Genomic DNA, 16155 nt, shown 5'->3' with positions numbered 1-16155 from the left:
TATACTTCCTCCAAAGGAGAATCTGGTGAGGCGCCAGCAGGATGTTGCGGGTAGGAAAAACCCCACATCCGCCTTTGCAAGCCATAGTTCGGCCCAACCCGCTCTGATTGCAGCTCACCTCAAGTTTCAGCCACACCAACCACAGGGCTCTGGAAATGCCAAGAGAGCCTCTAACCAGGAATTTGATTCCTCCTCCTGGATTTAAAGTTCAGAAAGCAGATCCTCGACTTTACCATCCAAACAGGCAAGGAGCGTGGAAGGAGGAAAAATGGGGAGGAAGAGGTGGCAGTGCTAGCAAGACAATGGGCAGGGTCTCCGATGATAAGCAGCCAGCAAACATGGAGTCCGGTCGTCCGTGGTCCGAGGTCTGGGTTCTGGAAAGGTCTGGGTTCTGGAAAGGTCTGGGTTCTGGAAAGGCAGTGCCAAAGGCCATCGCCATACCCTTGGGCGATAGGGAAATGGATTCCCAACCTGCTCTCTCATTTTCCGAGGAGTTGTGAGATGGGGAAGTTTCTTTTTGCTGTTGAACTGTCCAGTTAAAGAGCCCTCATATTTGGGGGAAAACTGCCAGTGAACTGTGACACGTACACCTATACTCACAGGGTGCGTGTCGCATGGAGGTGTCTCACTTTCTCCATTCAGCAGAACCCAAGTAATGAGCCTTTTGGCACGACTGTAAACGTAGTGTGTGTGTGTTCGTGAAGGGGTGTAGTTCCAGCGATAGACGAGTCCCCAAGGGCGAGGTGTCCTCCATTTCGCGGGGTTCAAGTTTCGGTGGAAACTTTCCCTCAGAGGCTCCGCCTCCTTCACCTTGGCAACGGGCGCCGGGGCCACGTCGCAGCCGATTCGGCTCCTCTCCACCCTGCACCTGGCGGCCACGCGCTGGGGCAGGGGCGGGGCCTGCGAGGGGCGGGGCCTGCGGGGCGGGGGCGGGGCCGGTGGGGCGGGGCCGGGCGCGCGCTCCCCGGGGCCGGCCTAGCAGGTTGGGCCCCTCCCCGGCCGAGCCCCGCCTGCGCTCCCGAGGGCGCGGGGTAGTGGGCGGGGGAGCCGGGGAGCGGCGCGACTCCGCCACCCGCTGACGCACCGTCGGCGAGTTGCGCTCGGACCTTCTCCCGCCTCGTCCTTTCCCGGGGAGCCGCTGTAGACTTGGAGCCGGGCGTGGGGGAGCTGAGCAGAGATCTGAGAGCCTCGGCCCGCCCGGGAGCGGAGCGGACTGTCCCGGACTCGGCGAGGAGCCCCGTCCCCCTTCCTCGCGGCGTGCGGCGCGGGCAGCGGCACAAACTTTCTGCACTGTCCCCCCACCGCGCCCTCGGGAGGAGGAGCCGCGGCCACTGACAGGTACGTGGCGCGCGGTTCTGAGACTTGCGCTTGAGGGGGTCTCTTGCTTTAGGGGTTGTGGGAAGCGGGAGGGAAGAAGCGCCTCTTCCTGAGCTCTCAGACCGGACGGGAGGCGCAGGAATTGGGAGCGGGCCCTTGGGAATAGCCCAGACAAGGTCTCTGTGTCGGACCAGGCGCGGCGGGGAGGAGGTTGGCTCCCCGAGCCGCGGGACCGGGCGTTACTCTGTGACTGATCCCGAGGGAGAGAGAGCTAGCTTGTTTTGACGGAGAAGGATGACATTAGGGCTCTCCAGCCTTTTCTTGGTCCCTGGGGCCGGAGAGCTGAGTCCTACGGGAGAAATAGGCAAAGGCAAAGAGGTCTGGGGCTCAGTTTTCCTCTCCAGACCTTGTCGCTTTTATACCAGAGGCGGAGGCGGTGCCACTCTGAAGTTTGCTGTACTTGCCAGGTGTGAAGACTTACTCGTTGGGTGGCTTTTGCTCAATTTCATCAAGTTCTCTAATGAAACTGCTTTCAAGTCGTAGTTATTATTGACGGTGATGATGATGGTGTGTGTGTGTGTGTGCCCTGCTCCGACCTTAACAAAGGTCCTTTGTTATAATTCCACTTCTCGGGAGTGGAACTGCTGTCCTATTTCAAGAGCCCAGCCAAAGCCAGGTGTGATGGCAGGGGTAGCCTTGTTTCCTGGGGACTTTGGGAATCAAATGGGCAGGTCTAATGAATTAGCCCAGTTCTGTCCCACCCACTTGGATCCATCCATTCTTAATAGAGCCCGGTTTTGTTAATCCCAGACTCCTAATTTATCCTGCTCTGTTATGAACTGGGTGCACAGGGAACTCTTCCCAATATTCTGTAATAACTAAAATGGGAAAAGAATCTGAAAAAAGAATGGATATATGAATGTGTATAACTGAATCACTTTGCTGTACACTTGAAACTAAGACAACATTGTAAATCAACTATATTCCAGTATAAAATAAAAATTAAACAAAAAATAGACCCAGCTTCCACCATTCAGCAGGTGCTGCAACCTTCGCCATCCAAGGTGAGGAATATTCCCAGTGGAATAGAGGAGATCAAAACAGAGGAGAGAGAGTCCTGAGGAGGAGGAGCGAACAGTGCACACCACTTGTTGCTTCCCTGTAGACTGGGCCTGCTGTCTGCCTTCCCTGGAAGGGGCCTGCTATCAGATTCATCTCATTAGAAATCAGCTGCTCTCTGCTAATAGCCACAGCAGCCCTGATGAAATTATGTAGGTCATTGAAAAATAATTCCTGCTTAATCACCTTTATCCTGTTGATTAGTGAGAGAAAAGATTTCCTCTCCTTAATGTACCATGTCTGGTTGGCAGGGTCACCTGCCTGACCTCAAATTCACTTGGACACCTGGCCCCGGAACAGGATGTTTTCCCTGAAACTGCCCAAACGTAGCGTACCACAGCCCAAGTCCACATTTGGAGAACTTTAGTGGTCTTCGCTGGACAGAAATCGAACAGGAGATTCAATCTGTACATTTACGGCTTAATGTGGCATACTTGCTGGATTTAGATAACCTTTTCAGATAATTAAAAGCTGGTTTCTTTTAGTTCCAGTTAACCCCTTTCTGCCAGGTTCATAGAAATTGTTTCCATGTTTGTCTTAAAATAAAGTTTGGGGTCCCATTTGTCATTTGTCCTGTAGATTTAGGAATAGGATTTAACTGTGTGGGGCAGATGGAAAAGACAAGAGAAACTGCCTATCACTGAACTAGATTCAGAGAGAGATTTAGAGTGGTTTCACAATCTAGGCACAACTACCCAGCTAGCTTCCTACCTTCCCCTAAATAGAGACAGTACGGTTGTATCACTTTATATAAAAGAAAAGATATTTATTTGGCTGAGCTGGGTCTTAGTTCAGCACGTGGGATCTTCAATCTTCATTATGGCATGCAAAATCTTTAGTTGTGGCATGTGGGATCTAGTTCTGTAACCAGGCATCCACCTGGGGCCCCTTGCTTTGGGAGTGTGGAGTCAGCCTCTGGACAACCAGGGGAGCCCAGGCTGTATCACTTTTAATGTAGGCCTTTGAAGACCAGAAATGAGAGGACTGTGTTGATAATACACTGCTGGACAGTTCTTCGTGATAACTTCTCGAAATTGGTTCAAAACACTTTCTCTGCAGAGTTCTTTTCTGCCAGAATAGGAAGTCAGTAGATTATGTCTGTAGGTCAGAAAGCAGATGTACAAATAATGTTGAAATATAGAGGTACATATTAGCAGAAGCCTGAGGTGTGACTTTGGAAATTATGTTCTTGTTTCACTTTTTCGAAAGAGAATTTTATAAGAAAGCTCCCTCTCTCTGCAAATATAAAACAGAGCTGCTTTCTCTGATGCCTGCTTAGATGCCCGATGTTCTGTGCACATTTGTCTCATTGGGTGATACATAGGCCCTTGGAAGAGTCGGCCTCTCAGATTTTGACCGTGGAACATGATTTAGTTCATCCTTACTTCTCACACTTCCGTGAAGCGTGAACACCTTTACTTCACTCTTACTCTTGATGACGTCTGCCTCTTAGTTTTTAGCCTACATAGGAGAACAGTGCTCAAGTGGCCAAGTAGCTTCAGGAACTTCATTTATAGGGATCTCTTAGTGAAGACAATAACAGAAAGTAACTTTTTTTGTGGGTCTTGAGATGGCTGACTTAACCAAAAAGGCAGCTCTTGCCATCGCTTCTTGGACATTTGGCTAAGATCAGATGTAGTATGGGGGCTTCCCTGGTGGCACAGTGTTAGAGAATCCTCCTGCCAGTACAGGAAATGCAAGAGATGCAGATTCCATCCCTGGGTCGGGGAAGATCCCCTGCAGAAGGAAATGGCAACCTACTCCAGTATTCTTGCCTGAAAAATCCCGTGGACAGAGGAGCCTGGCGGGCTACAGTCCCTGGGGTTGCAAAGAGTCGGAACATGACTGAGGGACCGAGCACACACCATATTTGTGCTTTGTGATTCAACCATTTTGAAGTTCGTGCTATTATGTTCAGATTATACAGGAGGAAAACAGATGAGATTCAGAGAAAATAAGAAACTTTTAGGTGCATATTTTGTTCCTATATGTGTTGAACTCAGACCCAAGTGCAGTGTTTCTGATTTAGAGGCCAGGCTTTTAATTTTTTCTCTGCTACATTTTGTGCAGTGTTTGGATGCAAAATGGGGTCTTATTTCTCCTTAACCAAAATACGTGCTCATGGGGGACTACAGAAACATGTACTTACACGTGTGTGTACATGCATGTCATCTTTATATCTTTGCATCTTAACAGTGTGGCTGCACCCCACGAGGTGGGGTAGGTAAATAAATACCCTACTAGTTGCCATAAGGAACTTTGACTAGGATCTACAGTTGAAAAAATCAGAAAATAGAACATTAAGTGTGGGGTTTACAAATATGGAATTAATTACTAGAAGAAACATCTAAAAGAGTTGAAAGGGCTTCTTTTGGAGAGTGGAACTCAAGGGTGAGGAGGAGCCAGGCAGGACTCTGCTGTTTTTGGCCAAGTACCTTATAACCTTATACCTTATATTTTATGCTGTGTACATGTGTATTGCTTTTTTAGGTCTTCTTTGGCAAGGAAAGAGTAAAGGTTTGTTTTTCGAATTTTAGAGTCAAAAGGGACCGCAGAGATTATTTCCAGCCCTTTCCTCTTGTAGGTGAGGAAATTGAAATATAGTTGAATTGTTTCGCTAAGGTCTCCCAGGTTCACACCCTTCCCCAGGCAGGTGGAACTTTCCTCGGTGCTTGTGATTCCTTAGTTGCCTTTCCAGGCATTGCTCCCTTCTCCTTTCTGTCTACTTTTTACAGTGCTTGATTAGGTTGTTGGACTTTGGATTCAAAAATAGGTAATTATCTGTAATTCCTCATATTTCTATCACAAAAATGCTTCAGAGTCTGCATAATCTGTACACTTTCAAGGTTAATTCTATAATAACTTTTAATTAGGATTAGAGACACGTTTACAGTCTGCAGCTATTCAGAAATTAACGGTGTTACTCAGTTCAGTTTGATAAATACTGGAGTTTGGCTTAAACTTTTATCCCGAGAAGCTATTACTAATGGGAGATGATAAGAAGGTCTTTCTGATATCTATGTGGGTTGTTTAATTTTGAAATTCTGAGACTAAGGGAACAACGGTCTTCCAAGAGAGAGGCTGAGGCAGGTGATATAGCAGAACTATAATAGAAAAGTTTTTAACACTCCAAGATTTCTCTTTTCTTTATACATGAGATTTTCTACTTTCCCTCTAAAATTATATCACCAACTTAAAACTTAATTTTTTTCTGATTATACACACAATACATATTATTCAACATTCAAACACTACAGAAATGTGTAATGTTGAAAATGAAAAGTGCACTATGATGTTGTATTCTAGAGAAAGTTCCCCCAAATTTTCCTAAATTAAAATATATTTATAATTGTGATTTTAATAACAAGTGGGGGTAAAATAGCACAACTTTCAACTTAATTTTTAACTTAATATGCATTGAAAATATTTCCATAGCCATACATACAGATCATACTGTGTAGTATTGCATCACAGGTAATTTAAACAATTTCCTATTGTTGGAAATGTGGGGGGTTTCCCATTTTCCCATAGTAGGAATAATACTTTGGAGAACATCCTTGAAAGTATATCTTTGTACACTAGGGTAGGAGAGGTTTGTGAAAGAGTCGGAGGGATGAAAAGTTAAATATCTCTAATTTATACTTCCTCCAGTAGTGTCTCTACATTTTAAACTATATTAGTGGCTTTTTTATTTTTGAATGTATTGGACCAAAGATAGAAATTATTAATATATGAGCAGACTCTGAAACAAAAGGTCATAGTAACAAAAGGCGCTGAGCTTTTAGGTGAGGCTCACCTCATTTCAGATTTTTTTGGTTTTAATGTTTTCCCCAAGAGAATATAGTAATTGATAACAGCTCTAAAAATACTCTGCAGTTGTTGGATGAGCTGCTAATTACTTTTTATGGAGCATAGTTAAAAAATTTTTTTTTAAGGAACATTATTCTAGGACATGCCATTAAGGAGTTCAGGGAATCCACTAGGCTTTGCAGAATGCAGAGTGAGTGTGTATTATCAGGTCCTGTTCTTGTATGAAAATTTACCTCTGTTGAAATATTGGTCATGGGTCAATTTTAAGATCTTTAGATCTACAGAAAGTCCCAAGAACTAACTTTACTCATCTATGTGTGGAGAAGGCAATGGCACCCCACTCCAGTACTCTTGCCTGGAAAATCCCATGGACTGAGGAGCCTGGTGGGCTGAAGTCCATGGGGTCGCTAAGAGTTGGACAGGACTGAGCGACTTCACTTTCACTTTTCACTTTCATGCACTGGAGAAGGAAATGGCGACCCACTCCAGTGTTCTTGCCTGGAGAATCCCAGGGACGGTGGAGCCTGGTGGGCTGCCGTCTATGGGGTCGCACAGAGTCGGACACTACTGAAGCGACTTAGCAGCGCAGCAGCAGCAGCAGCATGTGTGGCAAATGTGAAATATAATACTTGGCTAAATTTCATGACCTAGGCTCATTGAAGCAGGAACATTTCAGGAATTCCTGTGGCAGAGTTTGTATTGGTCATCTTAGAGAGCTGATTAATATTTTCATGGAGTCCAAGCTTTGTTCATAACCATTCAGTTAGAGGATTATGTTTCATTCCTCAGGATGAATACCTTCTGTTTTGTTTGTCTTCATGGAACTTGTACTTGGAGTTCATTCATGATTTTCTTTGTAACATATTAGAATGAGCATAAAAACATCTTAACAAATATAAATGTACACACATGCACACTTATATATATATATATATACACATACCCCATGTGTGTATATACACACACACATGTGTTATACATGTGTGTATTTATGCATAAGTAATATAAGCTATACTTTAAAAATATGATCATCAGTAGGTCATTTAGCATAAATATTTGGTGCACCCTTAAAATTAAGATGATGTCTGCCCATATTTATTTTATTAGGAAAAATGCTTCTTGATATCTTTTATATGAAAAATTTCTTAATAAATTAAGAATTTTTTAGGATACAGGTGAAACTTCATTGTATATAGTTCTTACATTTTGGGGTTTTTTTGTGGGAAGATGAAACATTTCTTGTGTATTAGTCTTCGTTATTGCCTGTTCTCTAACACTGTTACTTTTTTAATAAGTTGAATATTTAAAATCCCTCCTGTTTGTGATATATTTCAGAATGTTTACGCTTTGCTTATTTTAAGCAAGATGCAGTAATGTTTATGAAAAAAGTGGCAACAGGACTTTCACTGGCCTTGATTTGCTTCAGGAAATACTAGACAATGTGCTGTTTACTCGAGTTGTATTAAAAACTTAATGGTTAATGCTAATTTCTTATCAGCTTGATGAGGTTTGTCCGTCAGTTTCCTCCTTGTACTTCTCCACTGGGCTCATGTTGAGGACTTTGTGTGTCTGATTTGGAAAGTGGACCCTGCATTCGCTCTTTATGAATCAGCTTGTAAGCTGTGGTTTGGTTGTTTGGGGGCTGGTTGTGTTGCTCCTCCCTTTTTTCCTCCTAAAGTCATCCTACCTCTTGATCATGTTTTAGGATTAGTGTGCCACCTAGGAATGGTCATTCCTCCACAGTGAATCACAAAACGAGTCGCTCTTGCGGGACTTTCTGACTCAAGCCTGACTGATTGAACCTGCTGTCCTTCGGGCTTCTGTGGAGGTGGGGCGGGCACTCCTGGAGCAAACTCGCAACTTGGCTCCCTCCCCTACACAGGTGATCCCTAAATCTGCATCCTCATTGCTGACCTTTGAAATCCTAGGCTTGCTTCTCCAGTTCCTGCTGCATAGGTCTTTATTTGGATCCTGACATCCTATTAAACTCTAGGATGACGAGAGTAACTCCTCTTGGTCACCTAGCTGAGTACCTTATTGTGAACAGAATCCTATTCGTGTGTGTTGTTCACGGTCTGCGTCTTATCATCACGTGGGCAATTATAATGTGTTTTACCTTGTTTTCATTTCCAGTTTTTCTTTCTAGAATCCATTTGTATGCCATGATTGGTCTGATTCTTTACAGTACAGCTTTGCTTATGTCACTGATCATGGTCTCCTTGTTGCCTACTGAGTAACAAGTCAATTCAGTGTATAATGGCTAAATTTAGGTGCCAAATTTAATTGATTGGGTGACAGGTTGTCCAGGGATTTGATTAAATGTTGTTTTGGGTGTGTCTGGGAGGGTGTTTCTGGATGAGCTTGACTTTGGAATTGGTAGACTGAGTAGAGCTGATGGCCTTTCTATTGTGGATGGGCCTCATTCAGTCCACTGAAGACCTGAATTGAACAGAAAGGCCGAGGAAGGGAGAATTCGCGCTCTCTGCCTGACAGGTTTTGAGCCAGGACATCCATCTTCTGTGCCTTTGGCCTTAAGTTTGGACTTGAACTGTATTATCAGCTGTTCCTCTCTGGCTTGCCAACTGCAGATCTTGGGACTTCTCAGCCTTTGTAATTGCATGAGCCAATTCCTTATAATAAACGTTTCTGTCTGCTTTAAACGTTTCTGTCTGCTTATATATATATATATATGGAAATGTGCATCCTTTATTTATTTTTAAATTTTTTGGTGGAGTATAGTTGCTTCACAATGTTGTGTCACTTTCTGCTGCACAGCAAAGCGAATCAGCTATATGTATACATACATCCCTTCCTTTTTGGGTTTCTTTCCCATTTAGGTCACCACAGAGCACTGACTAGAGTTCCCTGTGCTGTCCAGCAGCTTCCCATTAGTTACATACTTTATACATGGGAGTGTAAATATGTCACTCCCAGCGTCCCAGTTCATCCCACCCCCACCCCTTTCTCCCGCTGGTGTCCGTGTTTGTTCTCTCCGTCTGTCCGCCTCCCTTACCTGTATGTCTTCGGTTGGTCTGTTTCCCTGGCGATCCCTAACACTCAGGGCGTCTGTGGTGTGCCCCATGCAGGCCCTCTCTCAGGCTGCCATGCCGATCTGTTCTCCATTCCTGAGCACACCTACCTATTCCTTTTCCACTCTCTCTGCTGGGACTGGTCCTTCCTCTTTCCTATCTCGGTGATGTGAATTCTTCAAATCCAGTTCCGAGCCTGTGTCCTCCATTAAGCCTTTCTTGGCTATCTTTTCCTGTAGCAGTTTCCTGGCAACTGAGCCTCTGTACTGAAATATTAGGAATTTAGTCATTAGACATTAGCTTTCTAGTGTTAAAAAATCTTTAATACAATTGTTCTTGTTCCCAGTTATATTATAAACTCCATGAGGACTCGGATCAAGCTCTATACTGCAAATCCTCCACTGTTCTTGGTTTTGCTTCACATAGTAGGTGGTCAGTGTTTACTGATTTTCTTTTAAAGCACTAAGCTCTACTGAGGAAGGAGAGGCAAGTGTGGGGCATGTGTGCTCAGCCCCCCACCTTGTGCCCAGGGAAGAAATGTCTAGCTCATTGCCCACAGGACCCAGAACTCTTTATCAGAGCAGTGCTCCAGGGAGACTCTGCCAGTTGTTTGGAGTTGTTACTAGAAACAAAACTTATACATTGTCCTTGACCTAGAGCTAACTTTTCCTGAGAAAAAGTTGAGCCATATTTAAAGTTCGGTTTAAATATGAAGTACTGGTTTGCAACTATTCTTGCTCTCATCTGCTTTGCTCTTGTCTCTTGTAATTCCCTTTGCTCTGCCTGTGGTGAAGTCATTTTGTATCTTCCTCCATAATTACGTTACATAGCATGTTGGTATCAATAATTTTGAGCAAGGGTCAAGAAGATGAAATATGGAAAAAGAGCTCTGTGTTCCTAGGCAATTTGGGTTTGTCCAATTTTATGCACATTTCATTCAAGCTCTGTTTGATTTTCCTCATTTCTCCTGCAGTTAAATGTAGTTTTTGAGGAACATCGTTGCAAATCTGACCTCCTTATGCACTTTGGTATGTCTTTTAATCTCGGAGTATTTCAGATCCTCTGCACATTCCTTCTCCCTTCCCCTGCTGTCCTGCACTTATTTTCTAACATATTACAATTTACTTATTTATTTTGTGTATTGTTTATCAGTTAACCCCCAAATAAGAACGTAAAGCTCCACGAAGGGCAGGGATCTCTGCTGAATTAGTTTTGACTCTCTTTGGCTGTGTCCCAAGATGTAGACCAGTGCCTGCCATTCAGTAAAGTGTTTGTTGAATTGAATGGGAGTTTGCTGTCGTTTTTTTTTTCAAAGATTAAAAAAAAAACTATTTATGTATTTGGCTGCACTGTTTCTTCACTGCAGCACACAGGATCTTCAGTCATGTCAGACAGAATCTAGTTCTGTGCCCAGGGATCAAACCCAGGCCTCCTGCGTTGGGAGTGCAGAGTCTTAGCCACTGGTGGCTTAGCCGGTTAGCCAGCCACCACGGAGGTCCTCGGGAGCTTGCTGTCTTGAAAATTCTTCACACCCTTGGTTGTCTGGGCTTTCTTTTAAATCCTGTTGGCCCCTCTTCCTTTTTCCCTTCTTGTTACTGAAGGTCCCTTCTATTCAGACCTGGGCTTCCCAGGTGGCACTTGTGGAAAAACACCTGCCTGCCCATGTAGGAGACATCAGAGACAAGGGTTCAATCCCTGGGTTGGGAATATCCCCCAGAGGAGGGCATGACAGCCCACTCCAGTGTTCTTAGCTGGAAAATTCCATGGACAGAGGAGCCTGGCAGGCCACAGTCCATAGGGTCACCAAGAGTCGAGCATGACTGAAGCGACTTAGCACCTCCAGACCGAGTCAGGCTCCAAACCACATACCCACCTGTCCCGCAGGTTGCTGCCTTCCTTGCAGCCGCATCTATAGCAGGACTGATTTAGAGTCTCCTGGCTGTTTGTGGCTTGAAGAGCACTGTCGCACATACAGTCTCATCTGAAGTCGTTTTGTGTCGGTGGCGGTGCTGAGTGCTTTAGGGCTCGTCTTTCACCAGAGCATGCAGGTTAGCAAAGTCCTGTGGCATCAAGGGGTACGCCATTCTCCAGTGTGTGCTGGGCACACTCTCCCCTTGGCTCTGCTCTTGCCAGCTTATAACTAAGGAGCGTGCCTCTTTGATAGCAGCTCTGGCCTTCTTAGGAACAATCACTGTCTTCCTCAGAAGAGTGTATGTATGGTATAAGCCCCCAAGTAGAGTGGAAAAAGTGAGGAAGGGAAAAAAAAAGAGACAGACAACACCAGCACGTGTATGGGACACTTCTCACTGGAAAGTCCTTGGGTAGATGCTGAAAACAGTTGTTGCCTCGAAGTTAGTTTAATAGAGTAGTTCCAGCAGCAATTGGACACAGAAGCATGGAATCGAAAACCTTGGCCTGAAGGATGCAGATCGTGTAGAGATGGGAACTGGTGATTTTTGGGTTCTCTGTCAGTAAATTGCTGTTCCTGTCCTTCTGGCCTGTCGTCACTGAGCTAAGAAGATGGAGCCATTTTCTTCCTAAAGGGCTTCTGTTCTTGCCTCCAAGCCATGGGAGTGCTCAATAACTATTAGTGTCTAATGATGACACAGGAATGTTCCTCTGAGCAATTGCAGAGCTGAAGGCGTGTCTCACAGCGACAGGCTCTCACAAATCTCCTTTTGCTGTTTTGAAATATCACCGCCAGGGGAGTTGTATACATCTTGTTTAGGCAGAGGGGTCTTAAATATTCATCCTTTTACCTCTTCCTTAAGAGGAATGCCAGCATTTCATCTTCAGGCTGCCAGTAGTAATTTTGGAGAAATTGTATTATGACTTTTTCAAGGTACTTATTTTCATATAGCTCATTTATTTATGCATCCATATATTAAGTATGCTTGATGACGAAGGGCATGTACTTTGAGGTCAGTGGAGAGTCAGGGGTTAAATGGAGGTCTTTGGTGAATTATACTCTCTGGTAAGGTAATTAGCAAGTATTTATTGTTGTGGGAGGCAACGTGGGCATGGTGGAGAGAAGGTGCAGTTTGGACACAAATCTGGCTCAGACCTCTGCTTTGCTATTTAATAATTGTGTCTGAACCTGTTACTTTCCTGGGATGAACCTTAGCTTCTTTATGTTTTTATGCTCAGTCATATCTGACTCCACAGCCCCATGGACTGTAGCCACCAGGCTCCTCTGTTCTTGGGATTCTCTAGGCAAGAATACTGCAGTGGGTTGCCATTCATCCTTCAGGGGATCTTCTGACCCAGGGATTAAACCTACATCTCCTGTGTCTCCTGTATTGGCAGGTGGATTCTTTACCACTTGGGCCATCGGGGAAGCCCAAGTTTATAATGCACCCCCCACCGCAGGAATTTTCCTTGAGGGTTAAATAAGATAACACATCTGAAATGCTTACCATGGAAGTAATAATCAGTACATGGTAATTGTTATTTATGTACTAAATCTCTGTTGGCAGTCTTCTAGGGATTGTTAGTGGGATTCTTTCAAAAGTTATGAGTTAATATGTCTACAAGGCCACAAAAAATGTTGACAGACATGTATTTGACACACAAAAAATTAGGACAGCTTGTGATTAAGTGTTATTTGTACAGAAAGTAAGCATGCTGCTGCTGCTGCTAAGTCACTTCAGCTGTGTCTGACTCTGTGTGACCCCATAGACGGCAGCCCACCAGGCTCCACCGTCCCTGGGATTCTCCAGGCAAGAATACTGGAGTGGGTTGCCATTTCCGTCTCCAGTGCATGAAAGTGAAAAGTGAAAGTGAAGTCGCTCAGTCGTGCCTGACTCTTAGCGACCCCATGGACTGGAGCCCACCAGGCTCCTCTGTCCATGGGATTTTCCAGGCAAGAGCACTGGAGTGGGGTGCATTGCCTTCTCTGAAAGTAAGCATAAGAAACCAGAAATGTAGAGGTCACTGTGGTGGGGATTTTATTAGGATTCCTTTGGTTGTAAGTTATTAGAAATTTCAACTATATGGAAAGGGAATTTATTGACTCACATGGTCAAAGGTATGAGAGAAGTGAAGGAGGTATTGGAAGCCAAAGCTGGAAACTCCTATACCACTGAGAGTCTCAGTGTCTTTTCCCTACTTCTTCCTACTTCTCTCTGGTTCAGTTTTCTCCATGTGGCTGAGGGCATGGCTGCCCGAAAGCCAAGGATCACCCAGAAAGAGGGCCTGAGCTTTTAATCTACATCTCAGAATCCCAGGGCTGCCTCTGATTGACCTCCCTTGGATGGTACCCTCTTCCCTGTGGCCGGCGGCATACGTTATTTGGTAATTGGCAGCCCCGTCTAGAAACACATCGTTTGGGTGGAGAAAAGGAGCAGTCTCCTGAAAGAAGGATCATGCCATTCTCAGAAGAAGGGTGGGTGCTGGATGCAAGAGTAGGAGCTGTGTTTATTGCCGAGGGCAAAGAGGACAGCTTGAGCTGGTTGCAGGGAGAGCGTCAGGTGTGCAGAGCACCGACCAAAGGCACCAAGTCCAGAATGAGAAGATGGGTTATTATCAGTAAAACAGGATCTGGTAGCCTCAGGTTGACTGGTTCGAAGGGGTTGGTTGAAGAGTTTGGACTGGTCTGATTGGGCGTAAATCCTGAGAATTGACATCAAATTGACATAGTTATGTTGGGTCCTGCCTTTTGTTCTTTAAAAATAGGTTTCATATTGTAGATGGAGTATTTGAACTGGTAACTTGAGGACTAAGTGGAGTGTACTTGAGAAGTTACCCTCATTGAGTCAGACCAGGGTAGTCTTAATAGTCAAGAGGCAGATATCTGTCTAATACTACCTTAAAAAGGTGTTATCAAGCACTTACCTTACTTTTCCTGTTTTTTAAAAAACCAGTGCTGTCTTTCAGAGGAACCAACAAGTGTTTTGCACAAAAGCCTGATTTTTAGAATTCCAACTCATAAGTGCAGAAGGAATGACATAAAGAAAATATTATCATTTTATTACCTGTAATGAAATAACAGGAGAAGGCAGTGGCAACCCACTCCAGTACTCTTGCCTGGAAAATCCCAAGGATGGAGGAGCCTGGTAGGCTGCAGTCCATGGGGTCGCTAAGAGTCGGACACGACTGAGCGACTTCACTTTCACTTTTCACTTTCATGCATTGGAGAAGGAAATGGCAACCCACTCCAGTGTTCTTGCCTGGAAAATCCCAGGGACAGGGGAGCCTGGTGGGCTGCCATCTCTGGGGTCGCACAGAGTCAGACACGACTGAAGCGACTTAGCAGCAGCAGCAGCAGCAATGAAATAACAACCTAGGGAATGATTGTCAGTGACTCCTGAAACTTAGGTCAAAGGGCAATTGGGAACTTTATAATTGATAACATCAGACAGAGAATCCCTGTACCCACTGATCAGTGTTAACGTTACAAAAAGAGAAAAAAGTAAATACGTGCCCCCTAATTGGATAAAATAGGAAATATATAGAACCATTTGACATTACTTATCAAAAACCTGAATATGATTCTAATTAAGACTTTGTTTCTAACTGCTAGTTTATAAGAAGCACAGGAAAAAGGGGACCATGTTTAAAAATATCATGGAGATGTGATCAGCCAAATCCAGAATGTAGATATATCTGCAGAACAAGTTATTTTGTTTGTTCAGTAAATAAATGGCAAGAAAAACAAAAGAAGGAAGAACTATTATTTTTTTCCCCAAAGTCAGTGTCAGATAAGTGTTTTCATTTATTATATTTGAAAAAGTTGCCTGAGACTTAAGAGACATAAGTATTTTTGTATCTTGATTTGGCTAAATCACCACAAAGTTATAAATTATAAATATGAAATTAAGGCAATTTGGGAAATTTAAACTCTGGATTTAGACACATTAAAGGACTTTAACAAAGGGAATGATCATGGTATTATTTAAAAAAGAGTATTTCTTAAATATACATAATAAAAAATTTTCAGTTTGTATAATATTGTGTTAGTTTCCTATAACTATGGTAACATTACCACTGACTGGGTGGATCAAACAACAGAAGTTATTCTCTCATAGTTCTGGAGACTCGAAGTCTAAAGTCAAGGAGTAGGCAAGGCCATGGTCCCTGTGCGATGCTAGGGGAGAATTCTTTCTTCTTCGCTGGAAGCTGTCCTTGGTCTGTGACTGCATCTCTCTGTCCCACCTCGCTTGGCTTTCTCCTCTTGGGGTGTCTGTGTCTTGTCTCCTCTCCCTCTTTCCTATAAGGATACATGGGATTGCATTTAGGACTTACTTGGATAATCCAAGATGAATTCCTCCTTAAGACTGAAAGTTATAGCTGTATTTTTTCCCCTATATAAACTAATATTCAGAGCATCTGGGGATTGGGAAGTGACATATCTTTGTGGGCCATTTTTTTCTTGACTCAGATATGATGTATGATTTGGGCCATGCCTTGAGGCGTGTGAGATCTGAGCTTCCTGACCAGGGATTGAACCTGGGCCCCCTGCAGTGGAAGCACAGAGTCTTAACCACTGGACTACCATGGAAGTCCTGAAATTTGCTTTAAACAATCCAGCAGAGGCAAGAAGTGGGAATGGCAGGTTGTGAATAGCTATACATTGTTAATTGCTGACCTGAGTGATGGTAGCTCATCATACATAAAAACAAACAGAACAGGTAAATCAAAATGCCTTAGTGTCAGTTCCTTTCAGAATTTGGAACGTACGTATCAAGCCCTGATAAAGAAAAACTTCATATTTTTTCTGTTCATAAAACTTAGATATTAGGGAATTCCCTGATGGACCAGTGGTTCAGACTCTGTACGTTCACTGCTGAGGGCCTGGGTTCGATCCCTGGTTGGAGAGCTGAGATCCACAAGCTGCAATGTGCGGGCCAAAAAAAAAAAATTACATGTGAGATGTCTAATA

At 44.1% G+C, this 16155-nt stretch overlaps 1 protein-coding gene and 1 non-coding gene across 3 annotated transcripts in view; one reads left to right on the top strand and one right to left on the bottom strand.

The window, feature by feature from the left end:
- Nucleotides 1-1061: 1061 nt before the first annotated feature.
- FHIP1A (FHF complex subunit HOOK interacting protein 1A) overlaps nucleotides 1062-16155 on the top strand; it is a 308163-nt gene continuing 293069 nt past the window's right edge. For both annotated transcript variants that reach the window (XM_002694315.7, XM_005217478.5), the window contains exon 1: nucleotides 1062-1338. The gene's annotated coding sequence lies outside the window, so the exon portion shown is untranslated. The remainder of the gene's footprint in view (nucleotides 1339-16155) is intronic.
- On the bottom strand, nucleotides 15702-15775 carry TRNAG-UCC (transfer RNA glycine (anticodon UCC)). Its single transcript has one exon. It is a non-coding gene; the product is annotated as a tRNA-Gly (tRNA).

The sequence above is a fragment of the Bos taurus genome, chromosome 17 (assembly GCF_002263795.3).
Source record: "Bos taurus isolate L1 Dominette 01449 registration number 42190680 breed Hereford chromosome 17, ARS-UCD2.0, whole genome shotgun sequence".
NCBI lineage: Eukaryota > Metazoa > Chordata > Mammalia > Artiodactyla > Bovidae > Bos > Bos taurus.
The sequence above is the reverse complement of the archived record's forward strand: the minus strand, read 5'-3'. Positions and strand labels throughout refer to the sequence as shown.